This window comes from Myxine glutinosa, chromosome 6, assembly GCF_964187855.1.
Source record: "Myxine glutinosa chromosome 6, kmMyxGlut1.1, whole genome shotgun sequence".
Classification (NCBI taxonomy): domain Eukaryota; kingdom Metazoa; phylum Chordata; class Myxini; order Myxiniformes; family Myxinidae; genus Myxine; species Myxine glutinosa.
The window spans coordinates 158,807,748-158,821,817 of record NC_136266.1 but is presented as its reverse complement, the minus strand read 5'-3'; the positions used below and the strand labels follow the sequence as shown (position 1 = coordinate 158,821,817).

General features: G+C 42.2%; 1 pseudogene; it reads right to left on the bottom strand.

The window, feature by feature from the left end:
* Nucleotides 1-11,665: 11,665 nt before the first annotated feature.
* On the bottom strand, nt 11,666-13,656 carry LOC137429483 (protein FAM200C-like; annotated as a pseudogene).
* Nucleotides 13,657-14,070: the final 414 nt, after the last annotated feature.

Below are 14,070 nucleotides of genomic sequence, written 5' to 3'. Positions count from 1 at the left end.
GGAAGAGAAGGCGGAGCGAGTGAGTCGGACAAGAAGCCTAGCTGCTTCGAGGTCTGGAGCGAACGATTGGCGAACGAGGGTCACGAGTGAACTTTGGGTTTCCCGGGAAAGGGATTCCTGTGACAGAGTTGTTATCGCTGTGACAGATCAACCTGCGTGTCAGGTTTTGCGGTTGATTCCGAAGAGAATCATCGTAGTGCCGTTACACCTCGAGAACGGGCCGTCGGCCATTTTGCCTCACGCGCTTTGCGCATCGCTTAAGGTTTTTCACTTCGCTTCAACCATTTTCACCGGATTCAGACGTTAATCTGGTGTGCGTGTGTAACATGGCTTTTGAGTGGGAAATCTGCGGCCCTTTGAGCAGCTTTGGCAGCGGGACTGTGACTGTCATCCGAACGGGATTCTGGTCTCGATTGGACATCGTTCTGACGATCACTGGAGCGGATCGACTTTGGCTTGATGCCGGAATAGAGACATTGGGGAATGTTCTTCTTTTCGCTCACTTGGAGCACAGTGAGTTATATTGTACGAACCTGATGGTACCATCATAGGAAATATATATTGGTTGTACAATTGATTACTATTGTTGTTGTACTGTTATTCTTGTGTGAGCTTAATACAATACTTGTTTGTGGTAACAATTGGTGTGGTTTCACCATTGATCTTTGACATACAGAATAACACATTTTTCTGCCGTGACTCCTCTCGAGGCTCGGAGGTACACCGTGACCGGGGTTTGGGGAGGAGCATGTAACAATAAACTGAAATATATTGCACTGATGTAAAATTGAACAAAGATGATTACAATAACTTTTGGATTAAACCTATTATGAAAGATAATATGAGCTACTCAATCCCTTTTAAAGGAAGAGCATTCTCTGTCTTTGGGAAGCCATCAATTATAGTAGTTATAACAAAAGTTTCACCACTATTGATGGAGATATTTAACAAACTAGAGGAGGTAATGAAAGATGTTAAAGTATCAAAAAACAAAACTCTTTTTACTGAAGCTATCGAAAAGGAGGATAAAACTATTAGCTCTAAACACGGTGAAATTTCTATATTCTTTTATAAGCCTAAAGATGTTCATCTTGGTGAAATGAAAGATGTTAATATAACAGGAGAAATGTCATTTTGCTCAATAGTAGTTAGGAACCTTTTTAAAATTACCTTTAATATTAGTAGTTGAATCCGAGGCTAAACTCTGCCAGATATAGTAGTTGTTAGGGTTGTTAGAGATATAGTAGTTGAATCTGTTAATGAAAAAAAGTATATGGATATAGATGGTAATGTTTTTTTCTGCTAATTAAATATGAGTCATTATTCAAGTGGTGTTGGAGGATTCAAGATCCCTGGTGTTGGGCTAGCGGCTAAGGTGCCGGCTTAGGATACCAAGGATCCTGGGTTCGAATCCCGGTCGATCGCTGAATTAACGCCAGGGGGGTTGACTCAGCCTGTCATACCTTCTGAGGTCGGCTAATTGAGTACCAGTTCACTGGTAATTCCCTGTTTGTCGTTAAAGGCGGCAAAAAGGGTTGGCGTCAGGAAGGGCATCCGGCCGTAAAACATTGCTTCAAATAGGGGACCGAAAAAACAACAACAACCACGGTTCCCGAAAAAGGCCAACCCCCGCTTTGCGGGGAACAATGGCCTCTAAAGGTGGTTTTTAAAATTTTTATTCAAGTGAAGACTTTGGGGAGTATGATAGTGATGATAGTATCTCTATTGGAACAGAAGACAGTCATGATAGTGAGAGTTTGTGTTATTATGATAGCTTTGAAAGTAGTTTTATAGATGATGAAGGTGAAGATACCAATGAAGATGATGATACTACTACTACTACTACTACTACTTATATATGCTAAAGATACTGATGATTTTTAGTTTAAGTAATCTTTTACTATATAAATATGATAAATCCAAACGACATACCAGATATTGAGTCTCTTGAATTCCCTGATTCTCCATCTATCTATAATTCCAGTAATCTCTGTGTGTGTGTGTGTCTGTGTGTGTGTGTGTGTGTGTGTGTGTGTGTGTGTGTGTGTGTGTGTGTGTGTTTGTCTGTGACCGCTGTTTCTCGACAACCACGGGTCCGATATACTTGAAACTTGCCAGGTATATTGCTGGGGACCTGAGGATGTGCCTTTTCAAGGTTTCATATTAATCGGAGAAGTAGTTACCGAGCTATGGCGATTTAGCCGTTCGCCGTTCGCTTTGGCTTTGCGAATGGACCAAACCATTCATGTAAATAGAGGGGGGGGGGGGGGGGGTTCTGTGGTCGTTCGCTTTGGCTTTGCGAATGGACCAAACCATTTCATGTAAATAGAGGGGGGGGGGTTCTGTGGTCGTTACTGCCACGCGGTTTGGAATGTTTTTCCGAACGGGCACCCACGTACGGGCACGTCCTAGTATGATAAATTAGAGGATTGTCCTGCTTGTGAAAGAAGAGGATTAAATACAGAGTCAAAAGCCCATAAACAATGTTTATTCTGTGATTATCTTTTAATTAATGATGATCAAAAATATATAAATAAATACAACTATTTTGAAATTACACCAAAAATGAATTACTTTACAAGATTAATAAGAGAAATGAACATTGAGTATGAGGGTGATAATACACCATTTCTTACAGGGGAAGAGACTATTTGTATTGATGAACTGAATAGGGGTTTAATGTTATTTGCTATTCACGATTGTCATTTTCAGGGAAATATCAACACAAGATATTATATAAATAAAATAATGAATTTTCTTGAAATTAAACCTGACCTCAGGATAAAATATAGAGTTTCTAAAAAAAGCTCATAAAAAATTAGATGACTTGTTTTCCAAATATATAAATGAATGAGTTTTAACCCATTTGGGAAAATAAGATAAAATTTAACAACCATGATTGATTATTCGCAGCTCTACACGCTCTCCATCAAAATCGAAGTTAAGTAATTGTTCCCATTTGTATTTTCGTTATAACTGTATTTCTTTTATGGTGTATATATGTATATTGTCCCGACGAAGATTTTCGGTGCAAATCTTTCATACCTGTATTGAAAATCGTGTTAATTCGTGTCGTGTCTTGAGGCCTTGTACAGTGTACACTGTACAACCTTGAGGCTTTGTTTTTCTCTCAGCGGTCCGTCGTTTGTGATCCAATAACTTTCGTTCTCTGTTTTCCCAGTCTTTTCACCCCATAGCCTACTTCCTTATGTAAATCTCAACTCAAAAAAAAAAGAAAAAAAAGACTACCTTCTCTGTGCTCATTCGTTTATTCATTCTTATTCGTTCGTTCGTTCTTCGACCACGTGTTTCTCCCCCATTTCCCCAGATAGATTGTCAAATTTCAACTCGTTATTTTATCGTCCATGTGATATTGTTTGATTATAGTTAGTTTTGGTTTGAATTTCCTGTAACTCGTAATTAATTAATCGTGTTCTGCTCCTCGTGTGTGGCCTTGTAGTTGTACCCCCGTCGGTGTTTGTTAACTTAAGCGTGTTTTGCTTGGCTCTTAGTTTTTCCCTTCTACCCCGAACATAATACTCTGTCTAACGTTCTAAATCCCCACCCCCCCCCCCCCAAAAAAAACATCCAAAAAAAAAACCAAAAACATTTATTTTCCTTTCTCCACGTGTACTGTTGTCTCATCCTGTATTTTCTGTCCAGGTGTGCTGTTCGCCCCGCCCCCATTATCTCCTTGCCATCCAACATTTGCCCTGTTCACGTGACTCGTGGTGGTCCCTCTCGGCTCTCCCCCCGTTGGTATTTTGTGCATATAAGATTGTTCACAGTTCTGTTTAAATATTATTTAAATATGTTTAACCTTTCCCCTTCTGTGTTTTATTCAGTGGTATATTACAACACGCTGTTTTTCTTCCTATTTAAAAGGCTTTTCTCAATTTCCTCTCCAACTCATTCCACTTCAAAAAAAAGAAATTCAATATCTTATACGTCTCCCTCACTACATGGTCTAAATTCACATTCATTCCATCCCTCCTCCATCGTTCTGAATCGGATTGCTAACTTGAAAATCACAACAAACCCAATTTGTTATCAATGTTCGTCTTTCATTAATCATCCACTTTCTAAACTCCTCTCTTGCCCCTCCCATCCAAATCCCCCCCCCCTTGCACCTACACTCCTAAACTCCCCCCTTGCCCCTCCACTCTTAAACTCCCCCCTTGCCCCTCCACTCCTAAACTCCCCCCTTGCCCCTCCCCTCCAAATCCCCCCTTGCCCCTCCACTCCTGAACTCCCCCCTTGCCCTTCCCCTCATAAACTCCCCCCTTGCCCCTCCCCTCCAAATCCCCCCCTTGCCCCTACACTACTAAACTCCCCCCTTGCCCCTCCACTTCTAAACTTCCCCCTTGCCTCCAAAACTCCCCCCTTGCCCCTCCCCTCCTAAACTCCCCCCTCACTCCTCCCCTTCAAAACTCCCCCCAACCCCTCCCATTCAATTCTCCCCCCATACCATTCCTCTCCAATTCTCCCTCCTCCCCCCTCCTCCTCCAAGCTGCCTCCTCCCCACTTCGTCTCCCTTCTATCTCATACCTCCACCCCCCCCAAACCTTCTACTTTCCTCTGCCCCCCCTCAAACAATCCCTTACTGTGCCTCATCCCTTCACCATCAAACCTTTCATCCTCCTCATCCTTCCCTTTCTTGGAACTCTTCTGCAATATCTGACACACTATCAACTGCTCTCCCTACCTCCCCCTCTCATCCTTCATCTTACCCTACTCCTCCCCTCCCCTGTCCTGAACCCGATGCTCCCCCTCTCTCTTCATTAACGGTATGGACCTCAAACATCCGGGGCCTTCGCTCAAACCTGACTGATCTCTCCATACAGGTTGCTTCTGACAATCCAGACTTGATCTGCTTAACAGAGACTTTCCTCCTTCAAGATGTCTCTGATTCCTTAATATCTCTTCCTGGTTACTCCCTCCTCCGGTATGATAGACCTGAGCCTCGGCCTGGTGGTGGGGTGGCTATCTTTATCAAAAACTCTCTTCCTCACTCTCCTTGCACTGCCCTCTTTCCTCCTCACCCCCAGGAGTACCTCTGGCTATGGCTTCCTCTCCGCTCCCACCTTTTGTTCATATGTGTTCTGTACCGTCCCCCAAACAGTGATGGCTCCATCTACATTTCACTGTCTGACAACATGGACCAACTTCTATCCACTCATCCAAACTCTCTCTTCCTCATATGTGGTGACTTCAACTGTCATCATGCCACCTGTTTGGGTGTGGGTTCCTCTCTCACCAGTCATGGCACCTCAGCAAAGGACTTCTGTGACTCACTGGGATTGACACAATCTGTCAATTTCCCGACCCGGATCTCAGCCAATGGAGTATCTTCTCTTCTAGACTTGGTTATGACAAACTTCCCTGCTAATGTATGCTGCTGTTCTTCTGCTCCAATCGGTTCTTCTGATCATGTGCTTGTCAAAGTGGACATCTCTCTGGCCATTCTCAGAGAGCCTCCTCAGCGTCGACGAGTCTGGCATTTCACTCAGGCCGACTGGGACGGTCTTCAAGCAGCCATCAATCGTCTGGATTGGTCTCCCATCTCCACTGCCTCTGACATCAATTCTTCCTGGGAATTCTTCCAAAGCAAACTGATCTCTCTCATGCACAGATTTATCCCATCTCGCCTTCAGTTGTCTTACCCTTCCTCCCGTCCATGGTACACTGAATCTTGTGGTGATGCAGTTGCCCTGAAACAACTTGCCTTTGCCTCTTGGAAGGCTAATCCAACTGAAGGCAATCTCAGTTCCTTCCACCAAGCTCGGAACAAGTGTGTGTCTACCCTCAGGAGTGCCAGGAAGCACTATCTCTCCTCACTCAAGAATGAACTCTCAAACCTGTCTCCTTCCTCCAAATCCTGGTGGCCTCTTGTTCAAATCCGTTTCTGGTGTTTGTTCCCCCTCCATCCCCTCCCTTACCTCAAATGGCCACACAGTTGACATCGCACGTCACAAAGCCGAATGCCTCAACTCTGTGTTTGCCTCAAAATCCTTAGTCCCAAACCCATTTCTCTCTGTTCCCACCTTTCCCAGTCGAACCCAACTGCTCCTGGACTCTGTGTCCTTCTCTCCTGACAAGGTGGAGGAGTTTTGGTCAAACCTCGACTCTGATTCTGCAACTGGACCAGACGGCATCAGCCCTCAGGTCCTAAAATCCTGCTCTGCCGCTCTGTCTCACCCTCTCTCTGTTCTTTTCACCCTATCTTTTTCTCAAGGTCATCTGCCAGCACCCTGGAAATCAGCTAACATTACCGCTTTACACAAAAAAGGTGCAAAAACAGATCCTTGCAACTACAGACCAATCAGCCTGCTCCCAATTATCAGCAAAGTCATGGAATCCATCATTGCTTCGGAGATGAAATCTTTCCTCTTCTCCAATGGCTTGATCTCTGATCATAAATTTGGTTTCAGACCAGGTCACTCTACTCTGGACATGCTGCTTCTGCTGTCTCAACAATGGATGGAGGTCCTCAATGCCAAACAGGAAATCAGAGCTGTCTCCCTTGACATATCACGTGCCTTCGATACGGTCTGGCACCCAGCTCTGCTCACCAAACTGTCCTCCTATGGTATCCATGGAAATCTCCATGCATGGCTTGCGGACTTCCTCTCTGGTCGTAGTCAACGTGTGGCCCTGAATGGATTTCTCTCATCTCCCCTTCCTGTTCAGGCTGGAGATCCCCAAGGCAGTGTGCTGGGCCCTGTGCTTTTTCTGGTCTTTATCAATGATCTCTCCAACTCTCTGGAAAATCCTCTCTATCTCTTTGCTGATGACTCCACTCTGTGCCGCTCCATCCCTCTTTCCTCAGATCGGCAGTCTGCAGCCTCCTCACTCTCTGAAGACCTGGACAAAATCACAGACTGGTCAAACAAGTGGAACATGTCTTTCAATCCTGACAAATCTCTTACTTTGTCTCTCCGAAAAGATCGACTGGACAACCCTCCCATCTACTTTCTCAACAATCCTCTCCAAGAAGTTCTTTCGCTCAAGCTTTTGGGTCTCACTATCTGCCATGATCTTTCTTGGGAAAACCACATTTCCAAGCTGGCCTCCAAACCCAGTCGCCGACTGGGCATCCTCCGTCGTGCGAAGTCCTTCCTCGGCACACCTGAGCTCCTCACCACATACAAGGCTTTCATCCGCAGCTCAATGGAATACTGTTCTCCCCTATATGGGCTGGTGCTCCTGCCTCACACCTTGCTCGGCTTCACGCTGTTGAATCCAAAGCTTTCAAAATCATTGGAATCTCCCGCGATGAAGCTATCTCTGAGGGCCTTTCACTCACTCACCGCAGGCAGGTAGGTGGTCTTTCTGTCTTCTACCGACTCCTCTCCGGCCTTGCTCCTCCAGCTCCCTCTGTGCTCTGTCCCCCAAATATTCGTACAGGTCGCACAAGATCTGCCAGCAACCCTCTGATGGTTAAACTGCCGAAATCTCGGCTCTCTGCTCACCTTCACTCTTTCATTCCTCTTTTCTCCCGCCTCTGGAACAAACTCCCACACTCCCTTCAATCCCACTCCTCCCTCCAGGTCTTTAAATCAGCTGTTCACCACCATCTCTTATCTTCCCCCATCCAAAACCTTGATCTTTTCTACCCCCACTAATTCACCCCAGATCCACCTTGTTTGAAATTCCAACTTCCTTCCTGGAAGTCCTGGCAGTGTCCATATGTTTATACCTCTCCCACCCCACCCCCCCCCCCCCTTCACATGCCTCCCCCAAAGCCCTCTCCCTCCCACAGATCTCTCGATGTCTCCATGTCTCTCGGTCCCTGCTCTCAAATGTTTTGTTTGTGGCCTTCCCCCTCTCTCCCCATATTGTCTACTGCTCCCGATGTTATTTGTTGTATGTGTCTGTTTGTCTTTCTGTGTGATTAATGTTCGCTCTTTCACGAGCCTCGATCTTGTATGCAAAAAAAAAAAAAAAAAAAAAAAAAAAACATCAAAATCTTCCAAATTCATTAAGATGTCTAATAGTTGGTTCAAGCGGGTGTGGAAAAACCTGTTTGTTTTTAAAGATGCTCCTTACCCCCAACTTTTTAATTATAATAATTTAATAATTTTCACAAAGTCAAGTTTTCAACCCGAGTATCAACTACTATCACAATGTTTTAATGCGGGTCTTCCAAAAGAAGATATAATCGGTTTATTTAAACTTCAAAACAAACTAAATGATTATAACAATGAGGATATAATACAACTATTTTATGATACACATAAATCAAAACCGAAACCAAAACCCATAACTTGTATTCTCAGTGAAAATACGGAAGATATACCTTCACCCCAAGATTTAGATAAATCAAAAAAGAACCTCATTATCTTTGATGATTGTGTTGAAAGAAACCAAATGGTTATGGATAGCTACTATACAAGAGGGAGACATTCTTCTTGTAATTGTATTTATCTCAGTCAATCATACTTTCAACTCCCTCGTCGCTCAATAAAAAAACAATGCCAATACTTTCATTTTATTCAAGTTAAATTCAATAGATGTAAATTATTTTTGGAGAGACAATTGTTCTACGTTATGTAATAAAAAAGAATTTGAGGCTCACATGAAACACACATTTGGAAAATATAAATATATTTTTGTGAAACGATGAGATACTAACTGATATTTTTTTATTTAATAAATAATTACACACATAAATGACAACTATTATTATTAATCTTGTGGATAAATCTGCTTCAGGAAAAAAAACTTTCATAAATCTAAGCTCTTGAATCATAAAGATGAAAAGATTGTAAGCTTAAAAAAAAAAAACACCCTATGATTCGTATTGTATCTACAACAACCAGAGCAATGCGACCAGGAGAAGTAGAAGGTGAAGATTATTACTCCATTTCAATGGGGGAACATATGCGATTGAGGAACGAAGGTCAAATATTTGAGGAGGTCTCTCTGGGCACAACAAAATATTCACATTGTAAGAGTGAGTTAAAGAAACTAAAATCTGGTGGTCTTGGGATTCTAGAAACTAATCCAGAAGGAATGAGACATATTATGAAACATCTGAGTGATAATGGAGTTAAGGTTTTATCATTTGGTTTTGATGTTGATGAAGAAACTCAACGCCAACGTATGAAAAGCAGAGATGCTAGTATTAGTGAAGAAGAAATTACAACTCGTATTAATACTAATTAAGAATTTGATGAAATATTTAAAGAACAGCATTTATTTGAACACATGTACTTCAATGATAAAGAAAAGGAAAAAATTTCGATTGACCTTTACAATTTCAGTAAATGATATTTTTAAATAAATAAATGAATGTGCAAGAAAGAGCAAGAAGATTTAAGGAACATCTGGAGTTGGTTTCAAAAGTTGTAAAGCAACAGGAAAAGATAAAGAAGAAATGGAGACAAAAACTAACTGGCGAAGAAGCCTTTGAAAGAAAACAAGAGAAATTTTTTAAACCACTTTTAAAAACTCAACAAAAAATGATTTCGTCTCCAGTTCCTGCAATAGAATATACTCCAAAAAATCTCCTAATGTTAGATGATTTTAGTCAAATGACAGAGCAAGAACTTGGATAATTAGAGTATGATGATGAAGGATTATTCCGGCAACTTGAGGAGACAAATCAAACCCAATTTTATTGTGAAGGCTCTTTTAAACAAAGAATATTCAGCGGATTCAAAAACTATAGCAGGTCTCTTACCAACAGAAGAAACAGCAATATTCTATCTTGTTAAAGAAAAGGTATTGATACATAATGATGAATTGATGTTCTCGAGTTCTGCTCAACCCCCTGCTAAATTAACCCCCAGATTAATGTTTCTTCTAACAAAAGACGGTCTGCACCGACCAGAATCATCATATTTATGATACACCATTGAATATGAAAAATGAAGATGATAGAGTATATATTGCTTTACTAAACTCGCTTGATTATGGGGTTTATGTTGCTAGTAAAAGTAAGAAGATGAGAAGGAGAAACATATTATTGATGGTTTAAGTAAGCTTGGTTTAGCCTTGGGTTCGGGTGTTAGTTTTCTTCCAAATGACCCATCACAATTAGTTAAGAGGCTATTATTTCTGTTAGGTAGTAAGAAGGCTGGAAACAACAATTGTTTTAATGAAGCCTCAGCCAATTTAGACCAGTTGATGAACATGAAAATAATTAATAAATGTCATTACAAAGATATTTTATTGCATATTAAATAAGATGAGAAGCACAATTCTTACTTTTGATTTCACAACGAGTGATTACACTGCTTCATTCCCCTACCCACGACAACTTGCCCTGCAAAATAATATGAGTCTTTATTGTCAATGGAAACTTATAATACCTTGTTTAATATCACAGAGAAAAACAACAAGTTTAGTTATAATTCAGGAAGTGGATATAAAACTATAACAGTTTCACCCAGAGCTTACGAGATTTCTCAAATATCTTCTGAAATTGCCCGTCTTATGAAAGACCAAGGTGATGAATCAAAAAATATTGCAATAGATATTCAAAAACATACTTCAAAATGAACTATTAGACTCAAAAATAATTATAAAGTTGATTTCACAATTGATAATTCATTCAGAGAGTTATTGGGTTTCTCTTCAAAAAAGATTGAAACTAACGGGATGTTTTACAGTGATTATGTTATTCAAATATCCTCCGGTATAAATTCAGTATTAATTCATTGTGATTTGATTGATGGTGCTTATAACGATGGAATAAGAACAAATACAATATTTTCATTCAGCGCATACTCAACCCCGATTGGTTATAAATTCAATGTGGAACCAAAAAATCTTGTCTATTTACCTGTGTCAGGAAAAACCAGATACAGAGTAAATTTTAGGATAACCGATCAAGATAATCATATGATTTCCTTTAATGAAGAAATTACATCCATCAGAATTCTCCTACGTGAAGTTTTCCAATAAATAAATACAATGATTGTGAGAAAACACGAGTTGGGAAAATATAAAATAATTACAAAAGATGGGGAAGGCATGTACCTTTCACCATACCATAAAGGTGAAGGTTTGTTTCTTGACAGAGGATACTATAAACCTAAGAGACAATGGCGTGAAGGACATCAATTTAGAAATAAAGGAGATGGGATAATTGATACTCTAATGCAGGGGTTCTTAACCTTTCTAGTGTCGCGCCCCCTTTAGCAATTGTTGCTCGTCTCCACGCCCCCCTCCACCTACATCTGACGAAGCTGCTCGTTGGGGAGAGCGCGAGAGGGGTTACCCCTCTCGCCGGGGAGGTCTGGGGGCCCCCCCAGGAAATTTTTGAATTTTAGGTGCTCTGTGGTGCATTCTGAGGGGTTTGTTCGTTGATATTGAAGCCAGCCAGGGCTGTGCCCTGGGCCCTGGCTATTGACGTAGATTCTGTTAACAGCCAGGGCCCTAAGCATGGCAGTCAGGGCCGGGCCCTGGCGGGCCCTGGCTTATTTCAAACACTGGATCTGCTACCCCTGAACAGATAATGTTCTTTCAAAATAACAAAGGAGAGATTACAAACCTCGTTTTATTGCATCAAAACGCAAACAAGCTCAAGGCACGGATCGATGAAAGGAAAGGGTAACTACACAAAACACGTTTGTTGAAATGTCACGTCAAAGGACGCAAAATCAATGAAACAACAATTTAGTCACTAAAGAAGCAATGCCAAAAATCTCACTAAATTTTAGTGAGATGGTTGGCACTGCTTCTTAGCTATCAGATCCGGAATTCGTGGTCGCATGCCAGAGAGAGCACAGCACAGATCTCCTTCAACGTTCAGCTTGCTTCTGTATTTGGTCTTGACAGCGACCAGCACGGAGAATGCAGCCTCGCAGAGATACGTGGATCCGAACATCGTCAAAATCCGAACAGCTTGAAGCGAGATCAGAGGATAAACAGGAAGATACTTGACCCAGAATGTCTCCAGGTCCAGAATTTCAAAGTCATCCTCAGCCGAGGAGTTGAACTTCAGCTCCAGAAACTCCTCCTGGACCTCGTCCGAAACATCAGCTACGTCGCATTGGAATGGGTTTCTGATGAATTTCCAGGTCTTTCGCTTTTCGTCCAAGTCAGGAAAGTAGCGGATGAAATCCGCTTTGAGTTCAGTCAGATGATTGATGATTTGGTTCTTTAACTTTGAATCGAGAAGGCCGTCCGGAACGGCAGAGTCCAAGTTTGGGAAACAAGCTATGTTTCCGGCCTCCATTCGGCATTTCCAGAGGTCGAGTTTAGCCATGAAGGCTCGAATGGCGTCGTATTGCGTGATAATGTTTATGTGCTTCCCTTGCAGTTTTTGGTTGATACCGTTGAGTGCTTCGAAGATGTCTACGAGGTAAGCTAGAGACAGTTGACATTCTCGGGACTGGAACATTTTGTAGAGATCCGCCTTCCGCTGCACGTCTAGGAATGTTGCGACTTCTTCCCTCAGCTCGTAGACTCGCCCCAACATGTTTCCCTTCGAAAGCCAATGCATGTTTGTGTGGAAAAGCAAGGCTTGATGATCGCAGTCCAAGTCCTTGCACAGCTGTTTGAACAGGCGACTGTTTAAGGCTCCACCTTTGATAAAGTTGACTACCTTGATAGCCAGGTTCAGGAAATCCCTCATTTCAGCGGGCAGGGTCTTAGATGCTAAGGACTCACGATGGATAACGCAGTGTGTACCAATAGCAGAGGGACTCTTTTGTTTCACCTTCGTAACGAAACCCGAACGCGAGCCAAGCATGGCCGGAGCTCCGTCTCTGCAAACACCTACCAACGCGTCCCATGAAAGTCGATTTTCTTCGAAGAACTTCGATACCACTTCAGACATCCGCTGCTGTCGTGTAAGTTTCCAGGGGATGACAAAATAGCATTTCCTCCTTCACGCTGTCGCCTAATATGAAACGAGCATACATGAGCAGCTGAGAACACTGAGCCACGTCTGTCGTTTCGTCGCATTGGATGGCAAAGACAGGCGAGGCCCTTATCTGGTCAGTCACTTGTTCTTTGATGTCCTGAGACATTTCATCGATCCGTCCCTTGATGGTATCGTTCGACAGGGAGACAGCCGAGAGTTTGTTCGCACTATCCTTCCCCAGGATGAGCTCTGCCGCTTGCAGTAGACTCGGTTTAATGAGAGTCTCTCCGATTGTATGGCTCTTCTTGTTCTTTGCTACTAGCAGGGCAATCTCGTAGGATGCCTCAACGATCTTTGACGTCTGTTGCCGAAATGTCCCACTGCTGTCCAACTTAGCTCGCTTCAAGGCTTCCCTTTTCGCCACAAAGAAAGCCTGTGATTTGTCTGCTAGTTCAGGATGGGTTGTCCTCAAGTGGCGTTCCAAACGTGTTGGCCGCATGTCATCATTGCTCAGAGTCTTGTAACATATAACGCACTGAGGAACCTCTGCATCACCCTTTTGAAGTGCCACAAATCCGAACTTGATGTACTCGTCTTGGTATTTCCTCTTTTTCGCACTCATTGCCATTGACTTCGATTCCAGTTAATAATCTGTCGGAAGAAAAAAAGAAGTGTTAGTTGAGACTGAAACAAACTAGGAATTATATAAGGCGCTATCTTTTCGGTTAATTAATTTTTTTCAGTAGGGGGATTATAATTTCCGTTTGGGGTTATTTAGACGTTTATACTGCCGTCCCGCGCCCCCTCTGAAAATTGCTCACGCCCCCCTTGGGGGGCGCGCCCCACAGGTTAAGAACCGAGGCTCTAATGGGTATTGGTTCAACCATTCTTAAACATAAAGACCTAATTGGTTCAACTGATTCTGCCATGGGAATTGTAGCGGGTGCTATAAAGAGTATAAAAGATGCTCAAAAGGAGTCTCATAAATTACAAGCAATCAAAGAAATTTAAAAAGGCAAAACTCAACTATCTTCACAAGAATGACAAAAAATCATTCAAATACTTGGGTCAGGGTTTCAAAAGTTTTAGCATCTTTTTTTACTAAATAAATACAAGTATGGAAGCGATTGATAGTATCTATGATTTTGATGATACGATTATCCTTTCAAACTCTACTAAAAAGGAAGACTATTTTAAGGTAAATGCTATAACAGGAACAGACTGGAATTCAAACGGAACAAAAAGTTTTGAAA